The sequence below is a fragment of the Anas platyrhynchos genome, chromosome 2, assembly GCF_047663525.1.
Source record: "Anas platyrhynchos isolate ZD024472 breed Pekin duck chromosome 2, IASCAAS_PekinDuck_T2T, whole genome shotgun sequence".
NCBI lineage: Eukaryota > Metazoa > Chordata > Aves > Anseriformes > Anatidae > Anas > Anas platyrhynchos.
This window is the reverse complement of record NC_092588.1, coordinates 71,462,049-71,488,009: the sequence shown is the minus strand read 5'-3', so window position 1 is coordinate 71,488,009 and position 25,961 is coordinate 71,462,049. Positions and strand designations below refer to the sequence as shown.

Here is a 25,961-nt window from a genome sequence, read left to right as displayed (position 1 = left end):
TATTTTGTCTTCAGGTATAAAAATATATTGTAAGAGTTGATTTTTTTCTTATATTTTGACACTTTTCCTCCATAAAGCAGAGCTAACATAGTTCCCTCTTTATGAGGCTTTCAGTCCCCAAACAGTCCCAAACTGTACAGCATACCTCAATTGAGGTATGTTCCAGAAAGTTGTTTCTAATCAGTGCATCAATTACTGCAATCAATTCACAATTTCTCAATTTCTGAGCAGGCTTAGAAATGATTTTTGTCTTGAATTGATAGAATAGACGAGAAAAAAAAAAAAGAAAGAAAAAAGACACCTTTATATATTATCAAAACCACACTACTTATAGACTTCTACAAAGAGAAAACAAACAAAAACACCCACAGATTTCCCTTTCTTTCTTTTATTCGTTATTATTTTCCTAAATTCAGAATAAATATTCATTAAACAAAGAGGGACCTTCTACTTCTCACATATCAATGTCTTCTCACAAGTGTTTCTTTTCAACACTCCAGGTATCCAAATGCACAAATCCACAATAAGTAAATAAATAAATGAACAGTTAAATAAATAAATAAACAGTTAAATAAAAATACCCCTCCAAAGACAGCATGTGAAAACTTTTACCATTCTGAAATACATTTCAGTGAGAAAAGGAGAGGCTTAAGCTAAGAGATCTATGGAAAGAGAAGACCTGTGTTGTGGGAGAAATGATTCAAGTTATTTTATTCAGTATACTGAGTTTTATCAAGCTGCTTTCTGCATCCTGTGTTAAACTTCTGAAAGTATTTATAACAAGCATTGCAACTGAAGAAAAGTAAAACTTACAGCTTCTGATGTATCCTATCGTATCGAAAGAACTTGCTGCAACTAGTAGGAAGAGTTGGGCTGTTTTAAACACATTGTAGATGGTCTGCATTTGCTTTCTCCTGACATTTTAACATTGATTCTACTGAATTTGAATGGAGTCTTTCCTGAATCATTACTTTAAAAATTCTGAGCACTAGTTACTTGTAATGGTCTGTTAGCAAAATACCTCCCTTTTCAAAGTGACATTTTTGTTACACATACATAAAAATGATATTAAAAGCCCTTTCTCCCCATGGAGGTATACCATTCTAAACTTCCTGATTGATAATTTATTTACGTGTCATTTCCCCAGGGACTGCTATATAAGTAAACTCTGAGACCCCAGAATATTACATGACAAAAGTGACATGTTTCATAAATAACCAGTGGCAACTGCAGAACTGTAAACCAGGAAGAAGGTCCTAGTCCAAGGTAAAGCAGAGCTTTTGTCACATACTGCATAACAGTATCTAAGTAGGATCTGAAAACAGAACAAAACAAAACAAACAAAAAAGAAACAATGGTCAGAATCAGCCTGCAAATTAGTAGTATGATTAATGTGCAATTAAATATTAAAAATATAATTGTTCCCTCATATTAAATAATTTGTATAATTTTTCAAATTGACTGTGTGGAAGGGTTCAACAAGTACTACATAATACAAAGACATTTGAGAATGAAAAAATTAAAGTTTATGTACACACAAGAGTTGCTCAGGATGTGCTGTATCAAAAAAAAAAAAAAAAAAAAAATTCCAGTGCCACACTTGAACGTAAATATATAGAATTGATGGTCTAGTAAGAAGCATTCAAGTTGTGACATATAGCAACCCCTCAAATAACCTTGCCACATTTCTCCAGCAGACTGGAAACACGATATATCTAAAGATGTCTTGGCAGATCATGATGATAGTGTCTACACATTCCCAGTGTAAGAATTGCCACTACATCATTTGGTGATGAAAATTGTTTAAAAACAACATGTTCAAATATACATGTCATCAAAAGTTGCTGAGATTGCTTCAGTTTTGGTGATGATGAAGCACAGAGTCAGATATGGCAGCTTCTTGCAGAGATCTGCAGCTCAGATCTACTATTCAGGGCTGTCAACACAAGTTGCTGAGTTCTTTTTTCCTCATTTGCAGGGCTGTTGCACTGCTTGAGCTGGAAGAAAAAAAAAAGAAGATACTAGTGAGAAATGATGCAGGCATTTCCGTAAGGTGGATTCAGCTTATGGTCATTGTCTACCTTCTACACAATATATAGCAATTAATATAGCCAGTTGAAACATGCTAACAAAGATACTTTAATAAGGTCCCCCATGTGTGCACAGCTCTGAGGATATATTAGTCATAAAAATAGAATGACCCATCTATCTTACAGCTGCTCTAATTCAAGGCTGCAGGCTTTGAGCTGAGAACAATTTATCTCTTAAAAATGATTTTCTCATGCAGTGGTTGGTCCATGAAACCTAGTATCATTGTTAACACACACACACAAAAGATGCTTGTTTTTGAGTATGTAATTAGAGAGGAAACTTTCTGCATTGTGTTGAACTTGAACTGCAAGTGTTCAAGAGGTCATCCTTTGTTCTCAAATTATTTTATGCCCATCATTGTTCATCTTTCTTGAACTTGCAGTGTTTTGAGCTTATTTATTCATTCAGTAAAATCAAGTAAACCTACTTGGCTGCAGCTGACTGAGTTCAAAATAGGTGCAATTGCTTTTTTATGTAGTGGTTATCTAAAGGTACCTGCTTCATAAAAAGGGAGTTGTGATATATATCATTTGAGAAAGCACACTTTTTCATCCCCAGTCCTTACTGCCCCATGCACAGCTATCTATGAGCTGCTCATTATTTTCCTAAGGGCTATTTGGTAGGAACCAACTTTTAAGTTTGTTAGAGTGGTGAAACATATATAACATCTTCAGGACTGTGAATCTTAAGATCAAAAAATTAGCATCTCCTTGAGGGAAAGTAGTAATTTTGAGACATAAGGGAGACATAATTTATCTCTGAATTTCTCATGTCTGGACAGAGCATATTAGTTGCTAGTGTTTGTGCTGGTAGGCAATTTGATAAAAAGATTCCTATGAGTTAAAACTGAAGTCTGCAAGTCTGAATTCTGATCTAAGATCTTCCAACTTACTTGAATGCAAGTGTATTTGATCACCTGCTATATCATGAGGCAGAAAGGCAACTGAAATGCTTGTGGGGAATATCTTTGGTCCACCTGAATCCTAGTCTGTCCTGTGCTGAGTGCTGCTGTACAATAGCCTGTTGCATGGGAAAGGTCCAACAAGCCAGCTCACAGCTGTAATATCTCAGTTGCACAGGGGAGGTATAATCACAGAGCAGGAAAGCTGGGGTGAGGCAGAGCAGGACTGAGCCCCAGAGACAAAGTGGGAAGAAGACTCTGCTGGTCAGTAAAGCTTACTCATGTCCATCAGGATGGTCTTCTGCAAAAGGAATCTCTGCAGGAGTTCTTGGTTGGATATCTGGAGCTCTTGGAATGGGTTCAGAGGAGGGCCACTAAGATGATCAGAAGACTGGAGCACCTCTCCTGTGCAGAAGGGTTGAGGAAACTGGGCTTGTTTAGCTTAGAAAAGAGAAGGCTCTGGGGAGACCTCATTGCGGCCTTCCAGTACTTGAAGTGAGCATATAAACAGGAGGGCGAATGCCTGTTTATGTGTTGATAGTGATAGGACAAGGGGGAATCATTTTATACTAAGACAGGGGAGATTTACATTAGAAATTAGGAGAAAGTTTTTCACTCAGAGGGTGGTGAGGCACTGGAACAGGTTTGGAACAGGTTGCCCAGAGAGGTTGTGGATGCCCCATCCTTGGAGGCATTCAAGGTCAGGCTGGATGGGACTCTGGGCAGCCTGCTCTAGCAGTTGGCAACCTTGCCCAGAGCAGGGGGGTTGAAACTAGATGATCTTTAAGGTCTCTTTCAACCCAGGCCATTCTATGATTCTATGATCTGTCACTGGATTTTAGCCCTTTCAGTCACTTGAAATTGAAGAAACAATAAACTAGCTTGAAAATCAAGCATTGTCTATTTAGGAAAACAGTTTACATTACTGCATTTTACATATGTATACTACTTGTTCTAATTCTTTGCATTATAAGACTAATGAGGAAAGTCTTACACAAGCACATGACTTCCATTTTCTGTTTGTTCCTATACAGTATGGTATTTAAGCCTTTTTATGGGTATATGGAGCTCAGAACTTCATCCAGCATACAATATCATGTAATATCATACTACATTACAAAATTTGGTGAAGTATTTTTAGCAGACAGAAAATTGACTGTTTTTGTGTACAAATAAATAAAAATACAAGTCAATTTCTAGTGGAAGATGTATTGAGAAAAAATACCAGTGGCTTCTCTTTCACAGTTCTGTACATTTTAGAATTCAATATGCCATAATAGCTAGAGTTTAGCTGAAACATATGAACTTAAGTAGTACCGAGTTTTCTCAGGGATTGACAGCAGTAATTGTCATTACCTGATTGAATTACCGGCATTGTTTCAAGCTCTGCAAAACAGTACCAAAAAAGAAAACAAGTTTGAATTCTGCTTTTTGTGCCAGAAGCATTACATAATGAGATAAACATTGGTAATTGTGTTTAGCTCAATAGCACTTTTAATTATAGTTGAGATCTCCTTTAAACTGTATGGATTATACTGACACAAAGTAAACAGCTGAAAGCCAAATGAAGGCAGCCTCAGATTTCTACTGTCTAATTAAAGCACAGAAACATTGTTTAACCAATTCAGGCATTTAGAGTGGAAAAAAAAAAAAAAAAGTAAAAAGGTGTTTATATATTTGATACATGTTTTAATTATTGCAGGATCTCAGGTGTTCTCAGGTGTAAAGTGTGTTTTACATCAAAACAAAATATCTGTAGTCTGGGAATTTAACCTCTCTTGTTAAATGGGGCAAACGAATCATGAATAGTCTACAATATTTGTACATATAAAGGTAGATAAGCAATGAAGTCCTATCTCAGCGCTTGTGGACCTCCTTCAACAATGTACTTATGCATAATCCTAAACTTTAATAATGTCAGAAGTCCTACTAAGATGTAAAAAAGTCTACCTACACACATTTTTTGTTGAATTAAGGTTTAATTTCTGATGACCAAACTGTTGAGGTGAGGCAGAATTCTCATCTTATTCTGTGTAAAATTTCTCATGGCTTTCTTGATATGATGAAGATATTCTGCAGCAGTCTGTATGCAGAAACATCATGCTTGGGACCTTATACAATGCCTATACTAAACAAGGCTTTGAAATAACAAATTACTGATAAAATTATTATGAGCCTTTAACACAAGAGAGGAGAGTAATATCCAAGGTATTCACTAGTATGATGGATATTCATAAAAACATATTTTAAATTCAAAACAACATGTAATTATTGTTTTTAGCAGGTGACAATATATTTAATACGTGATACCATATGATTTGTCTCACTAGTCACCATCATGTTACAGTAACAAAGAATATCAAATATTCAGAGAAAATTACATATAATTTACTACCTCAGGCTCCTCTTAACTTAACAGTGTCCAGTTACAAGGTATTAGAAATACAATTGTCTATATGTTAAATTGTTAGAAAAATGCTTGGCCTGTTTGATGCAACTGAATGCTCCAAAACAATTCCCAGTCACGTGCCAAAGAATATTTCCATTTAGCAGTTTGGCTAATGCTGTACCATGGTTGTCTCTTCTAGCTCAGTCCCAAGCACAGCAGTCTTATGACCATATTCACCCCATACCACTTTCAAGTCTATGGCCTGTACTACCTGATGCCATGCTAAGAAAAAAAGATGTTATTGTGGGTTGCAAAGACCTCTTTATTTGACAGTAAGGTGAAGTATAGAGAATTTGCAGCATGAGGAAACAAAGAACTACATTTCATAACCTGAAAGAGCCAGGAGCTAGGGAGATTTGGGAGATCATAAATACAGCCTAACTAAAAACACAGAACTTGTAGAGCTTACAAAATGGGAAAACTTATCAAAAAGCAAAGGTTTAAAAAAAAGTTTTGTTTTTTTTTTTTTTTCCTAAACAGCAACACAACAGTCAATGTTCACCATCTCCCGATCTTGTAGCTAAGCCATTAACTTTGCAATTTTAGGTCAGTGTCTGCTCCCTTAGCCTTTTGTATTCTCAGTCTGATGGTCTGCTAAAGATGTTTTCAGTGTCATTGCTTTCAGTTACCAGTCTTTTGAAAGGGTTTTATATAGTGAAATGTTCTTTGTTAAGCACATCTTTGTCCTTTCCAGGATGACTTTGGTTTGAATCTGTTTGCTTCAATCAATATTCGTCCTTGCTTTTTCTAAATTTCATCATCATATTCTTTTCAGTAGAATTTCAATGTAGTTGAATGGAAACTCTTGCATCATTATTAATGACGGCCATGATATTGCTGGAGCTAAAACTGTGATCTTTTTCCTCTTACTGTTTTGCATACGATTGCACATAAATGGCAGTTCTATTTCATAGCTATGGTCAAGGATAGACAGGAATGATCATAGGATCGAACTGCACTGCAGCTTCTGTAGCACTGTAAGCATACCAATTATATAAGAATGAATTCTACATGTTTTAATTATTGCTGGTTATGATGTAAAATGCAGATAGTCCTTTTTATGAATAATCTTAGGCTTATTCAAAGGGAAAAAGAGAGGCTGGTTCTGTGCTAGATTCACAGGGGAGCTCTTAATCAAGAGTGCCACACTGAGAAATGTAAAAAAAAACAACTTGGGGGATAGAAAATGAAGGAGTAGTCAGAAGGAAAAAAAACTCAGCGAAACTGAAGCTGTGTTAGAAGAAACTGTCTCCTGCTTCAGTGAGAATCCTGCTTATGATTTATAGGGCAAACTGTTGAGGGGTTAAATCCAAACACAGAATTGGTTTTGAGTATTCAGGGTGCCTCTAAGAACTAGCTGAAAGAGAAGGTACAGTGACCAGATATCTTTGGCCATTCAGACATTTGAGTATCCCCCATCCAGCTTTTCAAGCTGCCTTTATACTTTTCTGGGTTCCTCCAATCAGTCTGCTGTCAGAAAGTTAGAGTCAAGGGTAGGGTCAATATTTGCCATAGACAAACATTTAAAAAACTGTAATGCTGAAGACACCATCAAAACAAGCGTCAGTGATTGGCAATGATTAGTTAATAATCCTAAAGTGATTAGTAGTCCTAAATGTGATTCTAAATGTGATTATTGTACTCTATCAAGCCACATTTCAGAACAAAACATGTGCAAAATAACTCAGGATGAAGAATTTGGCACCTTTTCATAAGAAAAAAAAAAAAAGTCTGGTCTTTTTAAATTGGAGAGATGCTTTGGGATTATATTTCAAAGTGGAAAAAAGCTTCAGCGAACACTATTAAATCAGCTGAAAAACTGAATAAGTATTTCAATAATTTTGTGTTTGCTTTAGCTGCTTGCAGGAAACATAATGGAGCAACCAGTATGGACACATGAAAGGCACATTTAGTTCTCCTCCAGATTGTACATCATCTACAAGAGAGGAAAATTTGATCTCTAGACTATTATGTTATTTCATCCTAAGTGAACCAAAAAATACTGCTGATATCCCTACATCAGTGTTTCTTAAAAGAAACAAAAACATAATAATCTACCCACCTTAAAGAGTGAAGTCAGGTATTTTCATACTCCTGTATGCACACAGTTGGTGATTACAGGTGTAATAACTGGTAATTCCTTTGCTTTAAGACTGTGTTTTCCATTAACAAATGTTTGTACCCCATTCCAAAACATGCAATGAAAACTTTGGGGGGGGGGGAAGGAAAAAAAAAGGCTTTGCTATGTGGAAACAATAACGTGTATGGAGAAACTAGAAAATACAAGAATGAAATACCATACATGACAATATGAATAAATTATAAGGCCCAGACAGGCCATTTCCCATGTTTGCCAAATCCTTTTGGTGCATGATTACACTGCTGATGTAAAAGGAACTGTTCAAATCTTTGAGCTTGAAAGCTAATGTCTATAATCAAACTGGTGAGATGTCTTGGAAGGAAAACCCACCTGATTCTTGAAGGAGGTGAAAAAATAATACGGGCACTTCAGAAAACATAACGAAACAAAAGAAACCCTCCGTTATCCATCTTGGGCCTCAGCTGTAAAACAATTAGAATAACTATGGACCATATACAGAGAGCCTCTTTTGAAGCCTTTGTATTAAGCATGCGTTTTAAGTTTTTGCCCTCACCCTTAACAGAAAGAAAAATATAACTTTAAATTACAGCGATAAACAGGAAACCTTGAAATACTGTGAAAGCTATTCAGCTGCAGGAGGGAGAATCCTAGAAGAATCATGCTGTGTTGAGATAATTACGGCATTAATCAACTCCCTGGATAGGGTGAAGCTAACATTCATAAATCCCTAATGCTGGTTCTCGCTTCCTTTTGCTTTAATGTTAGGAAAGCCATATCATGATGATACTAGCACCTTCTTCCCCTGGCTTAGCTGCTACCTACAACATCTGAGTGCAATGACTGATGGGCATCAAAGGTTAAGCAATTGCAAGCTGTTGGCCAGGCACATTGAGGCTTGGAGCCTAAAGAATAGCTGAGTGCAAAACTCAGCTCTGGCAGACTATACTAGTGCTCATGATTTATTGTTTTTTTTGCTACCCTGTTAGTGCTCTGTGTCTAACCTAGCAACTTTGCCTGGAACTAGCTTGATTCAAATCTCTAGGCTGTCCCCAGCTGCCCCATACTGTTTCAGGTCTTGGTCTTGGCAGAGGAGAAATGATCTGGTTCCAGACAACAGTGAAGCAGGTGTCCTGCTCTCACTGTACTTGCTTTCTAATGAGAACACACTGTGCTCAACCCACAGGTGGCTTCTTTCAGGAACAGTGATAAAGGACCATCTCCCTCCACCTTTTTCTGTTAGTCCCAGCAGATTATTTATCTTGTTGGCTATACTGCCTCTTGTATCCTTTTTCTTCTTGCTGATTGTGCTGGTTTCACCTTGTGTCTCATTTTGAGTGTTACAAGCTGCAGTTCTAAAATTCAAGTTTGTTGTGTTATGGATGTATCCTGGTCCAAAACTGAATGGATAAAGACATGCCTCTAGCACTGTTTCCTGGTACCTGCTTAAAGCTGCAGGCTAATATGACAGGTGAGTGTGGTTGGGGGAAAGGAGGAGAGGAAAACCTCAACTGAGGGGTTAATTTCTAGACAGAAGAATGAGCAGCTAGTTGCCTCAGTCTGGAAACTTCCTGTGGAAGCTGTACAAAACACTACTTCCCTCCCCAAAGATGTCAGTGTAGTTATTGACAAGTGATTAAGACTGTGGACTGAACTCACTGTCAAGTGTGAAAGAAGAAAGGGGGTCCTGACACTAATACCATCTTGTTAAGCAGTGCTCTGTGAGGCATGGAGGTCTGTTACAGGGATGCTGAAACAAAGGCAGTTGTGAAGGGAAGATGTGCTTTGAAAACTGGGAATAAGAAAGAAAAAGGAAAGAGGAAAATCAGTGTCTGGATGAGGCAAAAGCCCCAAGCCACATTGTGGGTCAGGGAATAAGGTGAAGGGAGGTGACTGCTGAATGCTCTAAAGGGAATACCCAGAAGCTAACCTATTACTAAACTATTAATGGATTGTAAATCCTGGTGCAGGAGATAAGCAGCATCTCCCATTTGCTGATCTGCACTCTGAAAATTGCCCTGTATTTCCTGAGAAGAAGGTTACTATCTTTCATCCAATACAGTGCAGAGCCCTGAACTCTACAGACTGTTTAAAGACTGCCCAGAGAGTCCCTGGTCTACAAGGACAGCAGACTAGCAGCCCTGGGAGGTAAAAGGACTGCTTTTAAGTAGTCATAAGTAGTTACAGTAGTCAAAAGTAGTCACAGAATATGCAGTAGATGGGGAAAAGCCACTGCCCTCTACCCTTTAACTGCCATACCTTGAAGATAATGGAGAATACCAGGTCCCAGGTGAGGGCTTGGAAGTGATCCTCCTCATCTGAAAGCTTTTCACACCCACTCTATGGAGCTCTGTGCCACAGATGCAGTGCAGTCTCCATTAGTCACTGCTCAGATGACATTATGCTCAGCTATAAAAGCTGAGGTAAAGAAGGAAGGGGTGACATTTGGAGTGATAAGTGGTTGTGTTCCCAATAAACCGTTACGCATGGTGAGCCCTGTTTTCCTGGAAGTGGCTGAACACCTGCCTGCCCATGGGAAGTAGCAAATGAATTATTTGTTTTACTTTGCGTGCACATGTGGCTATCGCTTTACCTAGTGTAAATAGTCTTTATCTCAACCCATGTGTTCTTGCACTCTTACTAATTCTTTCCCCCATCCCACCTGTGTAGAGTGAGTGAGCAGCTATAGATAGTGCTGAGCTGCCTGCTGGAGCTACACCATGATAGTGTTTCTTCTTTTTCTCCACTTCTTTTTTCTTTTTCCTTGACAAAGACAGTGTAGTAGGACAGAAAAAGAAAGGAGAATAATAATTAAAATTATAAATGGAAATACAAAGCAAGTATAATGCAACTGCTCACCACCGGCTGAATGATGCCAAGACAGACCCCAGGTAGCAGCCTAAACTCCCTGGCAAACTCTCCCAGTTTGTTGTTCAGCATGATGTCATATAATATAGGACATCCCTTTGGCCAGGCTGAGCCAGCTGTCCTGTCCGTGTTCCCTCCCAACTTTCTTGTGCACCCCCAGCATCCTCGCTGGCAGGGCAGTATAAGAAGTAAAAAATATTCCTTGGTTCTATATAAATTCTGCTCTGCAAAAACTAAAAACATCAATGTGTTATCACCACTATTTTCATTAAAAAAAAAAAAAAAAAATCCAACACACAGCACTGAGTGAACCTCTAAGAAGAAAATTTACTTTGTCCCAACCAAAACCATGACAAGGTTAAACAACCCCAACTCTTTTATTCTTCATAGCAGAGGTGCTCCAGCCCTCTGATAATTCTTGTAGCCCTTCTCTGGGTCTGATTTAATTAATTTATTTTATTATTATTATTATTATTTTTTTGTACTGGGGCCTCTAGAGCTTGTTGTGGTACTGCAAGTGAGTGCTTATGAGAGTGAAGCAGAGAGAGACAATCACCTCCCTCAGCTTGCTGACCACAATTCCTTTTATGCAGCCCAGGATATGATTGGCTTTCTGGGTTGTAGGTACACATTGCTGAAGGATATCCACATTCTTCATCCACTGGTATCCCCAAGTCCATCTCTGCAGGGCTTTTTGCAATCAATTCATCACCCAGTCTATACTGATATTGGGGATTGCCCTGACTCAGGACAACCTGGGTAGATATTGATTTCTCTCCTCCCTCCTGTTGAGACATCAGAGTCAAAGATGAGCCTAAGACATGGATTGGAGGAATAATTTTCCCCTGCCCATTGTGCTGAGGTATGTCAGCACTGATCTGACCACTCCACAACATGTTCCCCATCCCCCCTTGTAACCCAGGACATGGAAAGACTTAGCCTCCCTGACACTTCAGGGAGTGCCATGCTCTGAAATAGGAACAGGAAGGCATCTGATATGTCCTGACACATCTGTGTGGTGCTAGTGAGTAAAGTAGGCAAAATTGTGGAGTTGGACATTGTCCAGGGGAAATATGAAGGACAGAGTGTTTCCAAAACCTTTTAATACTTCCATCCACTCTCACTACAATATGTCAAGTGTCTAAAGTTTGCTCAGCTGTTTCAATATAATTGAAATAACAGGTTTGTAATAGATAAGTTCTCCTAGGACAAGGAGTGAGAGACTTACTATGCACTGCCTATGCTGAAGGGAAGGAGACACTGCTAGCAGCTAAAGGTAGTTAAGAGTTCTGTTGGTAGAATAAATACCTGCAGTCAGTATTTAATGTTTTTCTCATTTTCCACTCCTGGAAAAAAGATCTACTGCAGACTTAGGGAACTGAACTGCTGCTGACTGTTGCTGTCTAACAGTTGGCAATCCCCTTTGAGTTCTTTTACAGCCCAGTTTGAGAAACATTGATCTATAGGACCTAACTAGAGGCTGCCATGGAGCAGTTAATGACAGGGGAAGAGGGAACATTTAAGTGCACTTCATTTAACTCAGCTGAAGGCTCAACTGCAATGAATAATCACATAATACCTAGGTTGAATAGCAGCACTTACTGAAATCTCTAGTCAAAATAGGATTTCCAAAGACTTTATTTCTAATGAGGGATGAAAGTTTTGAGTAATACAGAGAGAAACTGTGGCTATTAAACAGTCTTGGAGTTTTCCATGTTCTTTGTAGAAGACAGAAACTAAATTGCTACCTTCTCAGTTCTTATTTTTGTTACTAATGCTATACTATTTCCTACGTGTCAGGTCACAGTCAAAGCAGACACAAACAATAAAAAAACAAACAAAGAAAAAACACTTTACATATCTGACCCCTTGCCCCACTGTCTTCTGATCGCTGAAAACCTACTCTTGCTATGATTAGAGTAATGCAAGAAGCATCATAACTATCAGACTAAGTCCGTCTTTTCTGATTCTCTCTGTATTTATGATGGACATCTATTTCACTGAAATGGGTTAGAAATTTTCTCACTGCTAATAGATCATTCAATTTACAAAGCTCTGTCAACCTCAAAATACAGTTTATCTTATTTCCGTAACTATATCACTTTTCTTAAGAAAATGGGCTTAAGCACTATCAGTTACTATCGTACATTATGCAGTACGAGAGAGAATGGATGAAATGGAGAGAATGGGTGAAATTTACCAACAATCACCTCCTTGAGGGGACTAATGAACACTCAAAATGTGATTGCCAAGGAGCTGTCCGAAAAAGACCCCTTCCTGCTCTTTGATTTAGAGAGGAGTGACAGACATATAAAAGGACTGGAGAACAGTTTCCACCATATCTATCACTGTGCATTCTACCACTTTTTTCTTGACAATGTATGAAAAATTGGAATAGCTATCTGTTAACAGATTTACTGATTTGGAGAGGTTTTTACAAGAGACAGGTAAGGAGGTAGACACATAGAAACTAATTAAAATCTTACAGGAATTTCTTAATGCTTGCGGTGGTTTTACTTGGGTAGGAAGAAGCAGAGCTCTGCCATAGCCGACACTCCCTCACTTCCCCTCCTCAAAGGGAATGGGGCAGAAAATACAATGAAAAGGGCTCAGGGGTTGAGATATGGACAGAGCAATCGCTCAACAATTATCATGACAGACAACAGAGACTCCAAGTAGGGAGATAGTAAAATTGATTGCCTATTACTAACAAGATAAGTGAAAAACAAAGGAAAGAAACCAAAACCACCTCCCCCAATCCACCCTCTTCCACCTCCTTCACCCAAGTGGAACAGAGGAATGGAGGTTGCAGTCAGACTATAGCATTTCATCTTCATCGCTCCTTCTCGGTTACTCTCTGCCCCTGCTCCCCATGGGGTCCCTCCCACGGGATGCCGTCCTTCCCCAGCAGATCCCACACGGGCTGCCCACAGGCAGCAGTTCTTCAGGAACTGCTCCCACACGGCTCCGTCCCACGGGGTCCATCCATCCATCCCCCAGGAGCAAACTGCTCCAGCACGGGTCCCCCACGGCTGGGCGGCAGCTCCCCCCAGACCCCCTGCTCCTGCGGGGGCTCTCCATGGGCCGCAGCCTCCTCCAGGCCACATCCACCTGCTCCACCGGGGGCTCCTCCACCCACGGGGGGGCTGCAGCGTGGAGATCTGCTCCATGGGGGACCCATGGGCTGCAGGGGGACAGCCTGCTCCACTGGGGGCCTCTCCCTGCACAGCCCGCAGGGGAACTGCTGCTGCCTGCCTGGAGCAACCCCTGCCTCCTGCTGCACTCCCCTGGGGGGCTGCAGGGCTGCTTCTCCTCTCTTTCTCCCTGTGAAGCAGCTTTTTTTTGTTATTTTTTTTCTCCTTTCTTAAATACGCTCTCACAGAGGAACAAGCGACATCGTTTCCTGGCTTGGCTCTGGCCAGCAGTGGAGCCGTTATCTAACGGGGGGCAGCTTCTAGATTCTTCTCACGGAAGCCACCCCTGCAGTCCCCCTGCTACCAAAACCTTGCCACGTAAACCCACCAGAGCAAGTCTTTCGGTGAAGAAATTTTTCATGATAACCAACTGAAACCTCCCCTGCTACAACTTGAGGTTTTTTGTTCTTGTCTTGTCACTTGGGGCTTGGGAGAAGAGAACGATCCCCACCTCTCTGGAGCCTCCTTTCAGCTTCCTGGAGAGCACAGGAAGGTCTCCCCTGAGCCTCCTTTTCTCCAGGCTGAACAAGCCCAGCTCCCTCAGCCGCTCCTCACCAGACTTGTTCTCTAAACCCTTCACAAGCTTCAGAGCCCTTCTCCGCACACGCTCCAGCACCTCGAGGTCTTCGCTGAACACAGTGCTCGAGGTGCGGCCTCACCAGAGCCGAGCACAGAGGGACAACCGCTTCCCTAGTCCTGATGGCCACTCTATGTCTGATACAAGCCAGCTGTAGAGATATTTACAGACGTATATAGGCAGCACTAGTACATGTTCCTTGGAACACTGGTCAAACTCTCTTCAAACCCCGTACATTGATGGTTTCCTCTAACTGGCACTGACGCTTCAGCTGGATCCTCTAAATCCCATGTTACTGCTTCTGCTTCCTAAGCAGGTGGCAGAAACTCGTAACCGGAGAGCAGAGGAGTTGTAGTTTTGTATCCAGGAAATATCTGGAAGTTTGGAAGATGCTTCCCTTGCTCAGCTGCCATCCCTACGTTAATCAATCACCCGATCTTTTGCCTTCCAGCAAAAGTCTTGATGCAGTTCTTAAGGCAAGTTCTTTCTGAAAATCCTCAGCCACCTCTGTGCACACCAGACCTTTCATGGCACTGTGCAATGCACGGATGGCAGCGATAAATCAGGTTGTGGAAGGAATGGCAACGCCTGGGGAGGGACTTTTCAGGTGGCTTCGCGCTGTTTCGCAGGTCCCTGAATTAGAGCTAATGAGGAAACAAGTGGTAGAAACAAAACCTTGAGGGAGGCGTGGATAAAGAATTGGCTACAGTGTTAAAGAGGACCTTTGGGCAGTGGGCAATTGCTGGCTGGCTCCAGGCGCGTGTCTGAGGGTCTCTGACCAACTGTATGATAGATTCGGGCGCGTGGACAGCACGTGGGGCTACGGGGAGAGGACATGTAGTAGTGAAAAAGGGCAATAAACGCCTCCTATTCAAAAGCCATCAGGAGTCTGTGTCTTGCGTCCCTTCAGCAACACAAAGATTTGGCTCCAGATCCAAAATGTCATGTATTTGGCAATTTTATTTATGGTAGCACTCCCCACCCCTCCCATCTGCTCTTTTCCCTTCCCTCCCCTCCCCTCCCCTATGCTCCCTGTCCCGACACTCTGTTACACTCCCCTCCCCTCCCCTCCCCTCCCCCCCCCTCCCCTCCCTTCCCCTCTCCTATACTACCCTACACACCCCTATACTACCCTACACACCCCTACACTCCCCTCCCCTATACTACCCTACACACCCCTATACTACCCTACACACCCCTACACTCCCCTCCCCTATACTACCCTACACAACCCTATACTACCCTACACTCCCCTACACACCCCTACACTCCCCTCCCCTCCCCTCCCCTATACTACCCTACACTCCCCTACACTCCCCTCCCCTATACTACCCTACACACCCCTACACTCCCCTACACTCCCCTCCCCTCCCCTATACTACCCTACACTCCCCTACACTCCCCTCCTCTATACTACCCTACACACCCCTACACTCCCCTCCCCTATACTACCCTACACACCCCTACACTCCCCTCCCCTATACTACCCTACACACCCCTACACTCCCCTCCCCTCCCCTCCCCTCCCCTATACTACCCTACACTCCCCTACATTCCCCTCCTCTATACTACCCTACACACCCCTACACTCCCCTACACTCCCCTCCCCTCCCCTATACTACCCTACACTCCCCTCCTCTATACTACCCTACACACCCCTACACTCCCCTCCCCTATACTACCCTACACACCTCTACACTCCCCTACACTCCCCTCCCCTATACTACCCTACACTCCCCTACACTCCCCTCCTCTATACTACCCTACACACCCCTACACTCCCCTCCCCTCCCCTATACTACCCTACACTCCCCTACACTCCCCTCCTCTATACTACCCTACACACCCCTACACTCCCCTACACTCCCCTCCCCTCCCCTATACTACCCTACACTCCCCTACACTCCCCTCCCCTACACACCCCTACACACCCCTATAATCCCCTCCCCTATACTACCCTACACTCCCCTTCGCTACACTACCCTACATTACCCTATGCTCCCCTCCCCTATGCTCCCCTACGCTCCCCTCCCCTATCCTACACTCCCCTAAACTCCGCTGTCCTACACTACCCTATACTCTCCTACGCTCCCCTCCCCTCTACTATCCTACACTACACTACACTACACTACACTACACTACACTACACTACACTACACTACACTACACTACACTACACTACACTACACTACACTACACTACACTACACTACACTACCCTCCCCTCCCCTTCCCTCCCCTCCCCTCCCTTCCCTTTTTTTTATTCCCTCCCTTCCCCTCCCCTCCCCTCCCCTCCCCTCCCTTCCCTTCTTTTTATTCCCTCCCCTTCCCTCCCCTCTTGTCTTCTTTCTTTCAGGTAAGTTCAGATCGCTTCAGCCGTTCTCGTAGCTCATATCCCTGGCTGATTCACTGGAACCCATCAGCAGCAACCAGAAGCGCTCCAGCTGCTTTGTCACTAGTTGAGCAACAGTCTCCAACTGGGAATCGCTGACTTCGTTGTGTGGCTCAGACAGGTGCCTTGCAGTTCCACCGTGGCCTGGACGTGTCCTCTTGCTGTGTCCCCACCTACATCGCAGTTCTGCTTAGAAGCAGCAGCAGGCTTTGGAAGTAGTCCCACTCCTTCCATTTTCAAAGGTTTAGCTTGGCTAGCCGGGTGGTGTCTGTCTATAGAAGACAACAAAGAGATTTGGGTTAGAAACAGCTAACTGAGTAGTTCCTTCCCACAAGGGCAAGGAATATTTACCCGTTCCTAATGGAGGCTGCAGTGTCAGAGATAACGACAGGTCCTTCCGAGAGCTTTGAAATATCCCTTGGGGATGCTGAGTCCAGAGCAAACCTGTCTAAAGTACACCGTGGAATCACTCGGAATGACTTCCTAGCAGAAGCATGTGTCCGATACGGCTTCAGCTGGTTGCAGTGTTCTTCTTCACCTAATACCTAAATTCAGATAAGAGGTCTCAATGCAGATGGAAAGATTGAGAAATAGAGAAATCACTGATGTGCTTTGAGAACTTCGAAGGACTGAGAACTAAAGAAATCCAATGTTGTAACATTAAGGATCGGTTAGAAAAGTAAACGTTAAAAACAAGTAAAGGAGAAGAACAAGTAAGCTTTCTTAAAGGATCTACTGTATTTAAAGGATCTTTAAACAAGTAAAGAAGTAATGAAATATATGCGCAGAGAGATAGATAGAGAGATAGATATGCAGAAACCTAAGAAACTGCTGCGCAGGTTAGCTTCTTGCTCTCTTTTCTAAAAGTCCTAGTGAATACAGCATCTGTGTGCGTTACAAGCATTGCCCTCAGTCCAGCACAGGTACACACGAGAGGACAGCCTGCAGGTTGTGGAGGCAAAGCAACTGCTCTGGCTGGATGTGAAGAGCCAAGACAGAAGTTGCTGTCAGGGAAAAGATACACAGAGGGGATGAAAAAGACGGAGTGTGCTTCCGACCTTCACAACTTCTAAGCAAGTGGAGATGAGGTTGTGGAAGAACCAAATAAGCTGTTGATCTAGAAGCAGCCTGAAGATTGCCCTTAAGCAGGGCCTTGCATTCTTCATTTTTGTAGCATTGCTTGCCTTCAAGTGCACGATCATGATTTGATTAACTTTCTACCACTACAGAAATGCACCGGATTCTTTCACAAAACTTACGGGTGGTAATTGGAAATACTGGTCAGCATTCTCTGTTTCCTTCGTCATCTCAATTCTCTTTTGGCCTGTGAAGCTTTTCAGATCAGAGGAGAAGATCCGCTGTAAGACGGAGTTTTGGATCCTGCAAAGGAAACGAAGAATCCTACTGACAACTCTTTTCAACCTCACCTGCAACCATCTCAGAAAAGAATACCGAAAGAACGCCGCTTTATCATGGGAAGCATACATTTGAGCATAGGTGTCCTATAGCTGAAGCGAGGTTAAGCAGGTTCCAAACAAGGGGAAGGAGCACACCCATAAGCATTTCCATTAAGCCGTGTTTGCAAACAAATGGTTTAAAGACTTAGGTTTTCTTACAAGTGAAGAATGAAAAAATAGAAAGAAAGAAAATTACCCGGACGTACAGTTTTCCTCTAGCTTGCTTTGCTTCTTTCAGAATCTGAGTCTTGAGTGACAATCAGGGAGCAGCATTGTGCAGAAATGCCAAAGCCTCCCCAGCTTGTTGTACCTTCATCAACACGGGCTTTGATACTGCTGCCTCCTCAGCAACATCAGCCATTTCCTAGGAGAGCTGGTGTCCACCAGGTCAAATAGGAATGGGAAATCCCTCTTGCCACAACCTCACACTCACACCAGAGTTGGCAGGACAGGCCGATGGACAGAGAAGTGTCTGTAAGAGTGTTAGAAAACAGACTTTAGATTTCTGTCAACCCAGGAAAAATTACTTGCTCATCCCTTCAAACTGACCTCTAAGTAGAAGGAGGTGATCCCAAGCTGCATTCCTGACATCTATGCTGCAAAGTCATCCAGTGTGACATGTTACTGTACCAGCCTGTTACGAACAGAAACAGGAGTTTGAGGTTATGCTGTTGGATTAGAATTAAGCTCAAAGAGTTAGTCCTTTGGTATGTTTTTTGTCTGCAAGTGTTTTCACTGTTTCCCAGACAATGTCTCCAGCAAGCTAGCTGCTTGCTTCATTTGTTCTGTTCTGTTCTGTTCTTTTTGATTCTGTTTTGTTTTGTTTTCTCAGCAAGGATTCTTAGAGAAATGAGATTAAAGCGATCATATTGTATGTCCATCCATCCCTCCCTCCCCTTCGCTTGTCCAGAGCTTTTACCTTGTCCACCAGCTTGAATGAACTCGGTCCTAGGCGCAGTTGTGTCCAAGCCATTCTGTTCCTAGAGATGTTGTGAAAACAGACAGCTAAGTAGTGGGGAGAGGACGTGCTGCTGTCTGCAGTGTGACCTCAGCGCTTACCAAACAGTAGGGAATACACAGAGAAGGGCCTTAGGAAAACTTCAAGCACCAGATACATTTATGTGGAAACCATATTTCCCAAGATAACGCTGGACACAACTGCATAATCAAAATGGATTCATTTCTTGGTTCATCCAACTCCTAGGCTTTAGTTTTAAAAAGTTTCTGTCTTGGCTTAAAGCACTCTTCCAATCTCTATTTCCAGTTACTAGGATTTCCTGAAATAGGGAATCCCACATTTTTCTTTGTACAATCTCCCAGTCTCTTTGTTTTCCTCTCCCCGAGAAACTTAGAGCTGCTCTCTTCATACTTGACAACTAGATATGGAGCTGGATCAGCCAGAAGGAAGTTTCCTTCACACCTTCCGCTTCTTATGGTACCTGGACTCTTACCTTTACTCTTACTCGCCCTTCCTACATTAGCACAAAGAAAGCTGTTTGGGAGATCTGATGTCTTGTTTTCCAGAAGCTACCCTGAATCACCTTTACGAGAGCTGTCCCACGCTGCGAGCACAAGTCTTGCAGTCTGGCCAGATATTTGCCTTCTAAGTCGATAATCAAATCTGTCAAGTTAAGAACACGTAACTAATGGAAAGGAAATCCTTTTATTTTGATCCGAATTCACTTTTTTTTTTTTTTTTTTTTTTTTTCCTAGACCAAGACTGAATCGTGGGAAACCAGCAAAACTCTGGTGAAAGATGAAATGACAAATGTTAAGGTCAGGCAGCTTGCCCACTGCCATTGCTACCCTGAAAGCAGATGGAGTGCATCTTCATACACCACAGCCTGAGACACTAGTCGACAGGCCAGCCCATGTGATGAAGTGCATTGCTGTCCTGAATTTTAACGTGACAGGGGGACTCTTAAGCCTCTTGTTTATGCTTTAGTACTTGCGGTCTATGGGAGGACCACAGCACACTCTTCTCTGTCTCCCCTTATTTGTTGATCGTCTGTAGGAAGAAGAGAACGTGCAGAGGCCCTCCCCCATACATTGGGTCTGTTCTCACTCTGTGCAGCTCCGTCATTGAGCAAAGTACCAACCTTGAGGCTTCTGTAAGGACTTGACACAAACTACAGAATACTAAAATGAAGCATTCACAACAAAACCGCATTGTATTCCCCAGCCCAGCATCAAAACACTTACAGAAGGGCATGGTCCCTCTCTGTGCACCTCAAGGGGAGATCCACAAATCCTCACGTGGTTTCATCACATCCAGCACCCTTCTCTGTCCCTCCCAGCTAAACGTGCCCAGAGGCAGCTGTTCCCAAAGTGCTGTGGTGACATAATTCCCTTCTGTTTCTGAAGTCATCACCGCAGGCGCCTCCCAGTGACGGCACAACACTCTCTGTTGCTAACGCGTCTGTCTCAGAAACAGCTAGAGAAGTACCACTATGCCCAAACTGACTTGAATGAGAGTAGTTCAAACATTATTCCCTGCTCCCCTACATCTGTGGAAGGTGTGTGATCAATCTTTTCCTTGAGAAGGGATTACAGACAAAAAGAGCTTGATTCTGATACGTTGCCCGTACTTGGAGAGCAGTTCACCTTTGATTTCCATGGAAGAAAAAAGAAGGTGAAATCAACAATTCTCTTCCTCCGAGCTGGGAATATGAAATAACCCCAATTATCCAGGAAGCCTTAATAAGGAAACTATGCACTTCCTTGTTAAACATCTTGTTTCGTCGGAAAACTTTTCCAGTCCTTTGCAACTGCGCTGGTCTGAATCGGGTGGGCAGCCGAGTTCCACCACGGCCGCTCTCTCACTCCCCCTCCTCAAAGGGAAAGGGGGAGAAAATACGATGCAAAGGGCTCAAGGGCTGAGATAAGGACAGGGAGATCACTCAACAACTATCGTGACGGGCAAAGCAGACTCAGCATAGGGAGATAGTAAGAGTTATTGCCTACTACCAACAAACTAGACCCGTGAGAAACAAAGGAAAGAAACCCAAAACGTCTTCTCCCCATCTGCCCTCTTCCACCTCCTCCTCCTGAGCAGCGCAGGGAAACAGGGGACTGAGGGCTGCGGTCAGTCCCTGATGCTTTGTCCCCGCCGCTCCTTCTCGCTCCCTCCCTGCCCCTGCTCCCCGTGGGGTCCCTCCCACGGGATGCCGTCCTTCTCCAGCTGATCCCACACGGGCTGCCCACAGGCAGCAGCTCCTCAAGCACTGCTCCCACACGGCTCCGTCCCACGGGCTCCATCCATCCATCCATCCCCCAGGAGCAAACTGCTCCAGCACGGGTCCCCCACGGCTGGGCGGCAGCTCCCCCCAGACCCCCTGCTCCTGCGGGGGCTCCTCTCCACGGGGGGGCTGCAGCTGCGGCCCGGGGCCTGCTCCTGCCCTGCGGGGGCTCTCCGTGGGCCGCAGCCTCCTCCAGGCCACATCCACCTGCTCCACCGGGGGCTCCTCCACCCACGGGGGGGCTGCAGCGTGGAGATCTGCTCCGTGGGGGACCCATGGGCTGCAGGGGGACAGCCTGCTCCACCGGGGGCCTCTCCCTGCACAGCCCGCAGGGGAACTGCTGCTGCCTGCCTGGAGCAACCCCTGCCTCCTGCTGCACTCCCCTGGGGGGCTGCAGGGCTGCTTCTCCTCTCTTTCTCCCTGGGAAGCAGCTTTTTTTTGTTATTTTTTTTCTCCTTTCTTAAATACGCTCTCACAGAGGAACAAGCGACATCGTTTCCTGGCTTGGCTCTGGCCAGCAGTGGAGCCGTTATCTAACGGGGGGCAGCTTCTAGATTCTTCTCACGGAAGCCACCCCTGCAGTCCCCCTGCTACCAAAACCTTGCCACGTAAACCCACCAGAGCAAGTCTTTCGGTGAAGAAATTTTTCATGATAACCAACTGAAACCTCCCCTGCTACAACTTGAGGTTTTTTGTTCTTGTCTTGTCACTTGGGGCTTGGGAGAAGAGAACGATCCCCACCTCTCTGGAGCCTCCTTTCAGCTTCCTGTAGAGCACAGGAAGGTCTCCCCTGAGCCTCCTTTTCTCCAGGCTGAACAAGCCCAGCTCCCTCAGCCGCTCCTCACCAGACTTGTTCTCTAAACCCTTCACAAGCTTCAGAGCCCTTCTCCGCACACGCTCCAGCACCTCGAGGTCTTCGCTGAACACAGTGCTCGAGGTGCGGCCTCACCAGAGCCGAGCACAGAGGGACAACCGCTTCCCTAGTCCTGATGGCCACTCTATGTCTGATACAAGCCAGCTGTAGAGATATTTACAGACGTATATAGGCAGCACTAGTACATGTTCCTTGGAACACTGGTCAAACTCTCTTCAAACCCCGTACATTGATGGTTTCCTCTAACTGGCACTGACGCTTCAGCTGGATCCTCTAAATCCCATGTTACTGCTTCTGCTTCCTAAGCAGGTGACAGAAACTCCTAAGCGGAGAGCAGAGGAGTTGTAGTTCTGTATACAGGAAATATGTGGAAGAATATGTGGGAGACCCATGGGCTGCAGGGGGACAGCCTGCTCCACCAGGGGCCTCTCCACAGTCCATATTGGAACTGCTGCTGTGTGCCTCCTGCCCTCCTGACTTTGGCACCTGCAAGGCTGTTTCTTGCTTGTCTCTCTCTCCCAGCTGCTGTTCCTTAGCCATTTCCCCCTACCTTCTTAATTCTGCTCTCAGAGAGGCACATACAACATCGCTTATTGGCTTGTCTCTGGCCAGTAGCTGGGTCTTATGGGACAGCTTCTGGATTCTTCTCATAGAAGGCACACCTGCAGCCTTCCGCTTCCAAAGCCTTGACATGTAAACCCACTACAGTGGTTTTTGTTTTTTGTTTGCTTGCTTTTAATAGCAAACATGAGTATAACAGAAAAATCTTTTAAAAGTTTGATGTAAACATGGGAGACATGGTTTATGAAGTAAGAAAATGTAATGAAGTAATGAAGTAACAAAAAGAATTAAGTTTTTAAGGTATTCATTTGTTAGTCTGAAGTCCACACAAGACAACAATAAAGTCACACTCTGCCAGCATGGCACATTTTAAGCTACATGCAAGCATAAGTTCTCCGATGACAATGCATTATGACATGTTAATGCTCCAATATCCCAGAAGTGATATACATGCAGTGTTAGCCAATGCACTAAATTATCTCTATTACACATTATGGGAAAAATGAGTATCACATAATTTCAGGTTACTTAGATGTAAAATGGTCTTGCTGTAACATATAAAACTATACATATATATTAAGCTAACATACTAAGCAACACACACACACACACACACACACACACACACATATATATATATATATATATATATATATATTAAGCTATACATAACACAGCTAGTAACCGAATGCCTCCAAATGCAAAAAGAATTCATGGAACAGAGTATGACCTTCAGGAAGCAGAAGACAGACTTTTGAGAACACGGATGCAAGCAAACTCCACCTGCTTTACAGTACCTTGTTCAGCAAGCTGAGGAAAGAGGAGCTCTGAAAACAAAAGCTTAAAAACTTGTCAGGCACCTGGGAGAAACAAAATCCTTTATTGATAATGAAAGGGGTTGTATTAGGTCTATGGAGCAAGATTTTGGTAGCAGGGGGGCTGCAGGGGTGGCCTATGTGAGCAGAGCCCAGCAGCTGCCCCATGTCAGATCAGAGCCAGCTCTGGATGGCTCCAAAAGGGACCTGCTGATGGCCAGAGCTGAGACAGGGAGTGCCACTGGCTGGGCCTTTGGGAGAGAAGGTTTAAGGAAGAGGGAATAAAAATAAAACCTGCTGGACAACAGCAGCTGGGAGAGAGGGGTGAAGAAATATGAGAGAAGCAGCCCTGCAGCCTCCAGGGTCAGTGTGGCAGGAGGTGCTCCAGGCAGGCAGCAGCAGTCCCCTTGCGGCCTGCAGAGAGGCCCCTGGTGGAGCAGGCTGTCCCCCTGCAGCCCATGGGTCCCCCATGGAGCAGATCTCCACGGGTGGAGGAGCCCCTGGTGGAGCAGGTGGATGTGGCCTGGAGGAGGCTGCGGCCCACGGAGAGCCCCCGCAGGGCAGGAGCAGGCCCCGGGCCGCAGCTGCAGCCCCCCCGTGGAGAGGAGCCCCCGCAGGAGCAGGGGGTCTGGGGGGAGCTGCCGCCCAGCCGTGGGGGACCCGTGCTGGAGCAGTTTGCTCCTGGGGGATGGATGGATGGACCCCGTGGGACGGAGCCGTGTGGGAGCAGTGCTTGAGGAGCTGCTGCCTGTGGGCAGCCCGTGTGGGATCAGCTGGGGAAGGACAGCATCCCGTGGGAGGGACCCCACAGGGAGCAGGGTCAGGGAGTGTCCATGAAGGAGTGAAGGATATGAAGTATTAGGGACTGATCGCAACCCCCATTCCCCTGTGCCACTCAGGGGAGGATGTGGAAGATGGTGGATGGGGGGGGAAGGCATTTTTAGTTTTCTTTTAGTTTGTCACCTTTCAAGTCCACTAGTGATAGGCGATAAATTATATTATCCAGCAATCAATCTGTTCTGGCTTAAAATTAGCTGCATTTTTCTGGTCTGGCATGCTTTGGCTGGGGAGGAGGTCCCATAAGCAATCCTTGATTGCAAGTGTGTGAAGAGCCCCAGAAGATGAGACAGCTGGGAGGGTATCACCCACAGGCTGTTCGTGTCAGCCCATCAGCTTTATGGGTATAGTATAGCGGCAGCAAATTTTTATTTATTATAGATGCTGTTCCAAATGTATTGCATGGTGACTGTTAATAAACTCTCTCACTTAGATATGTTAGAAAAAAAATTCAAATGCTGTTTGTGTTGGAGATACAGTTATTCTCCAGGTTTGGCACTAGCAAAGTTATTTACCTGTTTAACAATGCTTTGTATTTCCCTGTTTCTTAATTGTGGCAATGTTTGTTTTTAGAAGTTGAATAATCAAATAATAAAACCAATTTCTACTACACTGTACTGTGGAGGTTTTTGTAAGTGAGATAAGGAAGGAATGGGAAAGGACTTGTTGAGATGAGGTGTGCCTGTTATTTGTCTCAATTTACACCTTTGATAGCTTTGATAGCTTTATTTAAGCCTTGACAACCTAATCCTTATGATGGCAGTAATAAATGTTCAATTAATCCCTCATGACACCATCAGAAGAGTGAGCAAACACTATGGGAAATACCTTTTTTTTTTTCAAGTTGAGTCGCAAGTAAATAAATATTCAGGGAATAACTTATAGTCACTGGTGGGCTGCTTGCAAATATTTCATTAATTACTTATAAGTTCAGCTACCAATGTGCATTAAATACTTGAAGTAAAGATACATTTGCTACAGAAGGAGGTGGATGGTACCTAGCAGAGAGAGTTTCAGCTGCCTTTTTGTAGTCACTATGAGCCACAACCATACCTTTTTTTTTTTTTTTTTTTTTTACTGCTCATTTACAGTTATGCCTGATCTTTTAGTCCCTCTATAATGGCAAATTTGATAACCTTGTTAAGAAGTTGAAGAAAACATCAGAAAAGGAAGTAACAAAGACAAACCATTCTTAGAGCTTACTTACAATCCTAAGGTATGGCACTGAGGAGAAACAACCCACTGCCACCTCTCCCTTCTTCAGTTTTCAATGGCTGGACAGATGCCAATACAGCTAGAAACCCTTCAATGGAAATTATTCATACCTCAACCTGCCTTCCCAGTCTACTCACATGAAGACGTTATATCCCTCTGTTAACGCTTGGTATTTGTGACATCTAGCAATTCACATTACATATTTAACTGAATACCACATAAGTATTGAAAAGTTGCATTCTCCTCTATCACATTGGTTGCCCTGGCATTAGAAATTCTCATAAACTACCAGTATGTGCCTGCATCAACGTTTAAATATAACTGTATATGATGTGATGTACAACTTCAGAAATCAATGCTTCCTTTATGGGAACTTTCTCAGACTTGTTTTCAC

The 25,961-nt window shown here is 43.7% G+C and overlaps 1 long non-coding RNA gene across 2 annotated transcripts; it reads right to left on the bottom strand.

Moving 5' to 3' along the window:
* Window positions 1-446: 446 nt before the first annotated feature.
* On the bottom strand, window positions 447-10,296 carry LOC106017956 (uncharacterized). Of its 2 annotated transcripts, none has more exons than XR_011807222.1 (3): window positions 9,799-10,296; window positions 4,349-4,378; window positions 447-1,997 (listed from the first exon to the last, which is right to left on the bottom strand). It is a non-coding gene; the product is annotated as an uncharacterized lncRNA (long non-coding RNA). The 2 variants fall into 2 exon arrangements; XR_011807221.1 differs by lacking the exon at window positions 9,799-10,296 and adding an exon at window positions 7,912-8,711.
* Window positions 10,297-25,961: the final 15,665 nt, after the last annotated feature.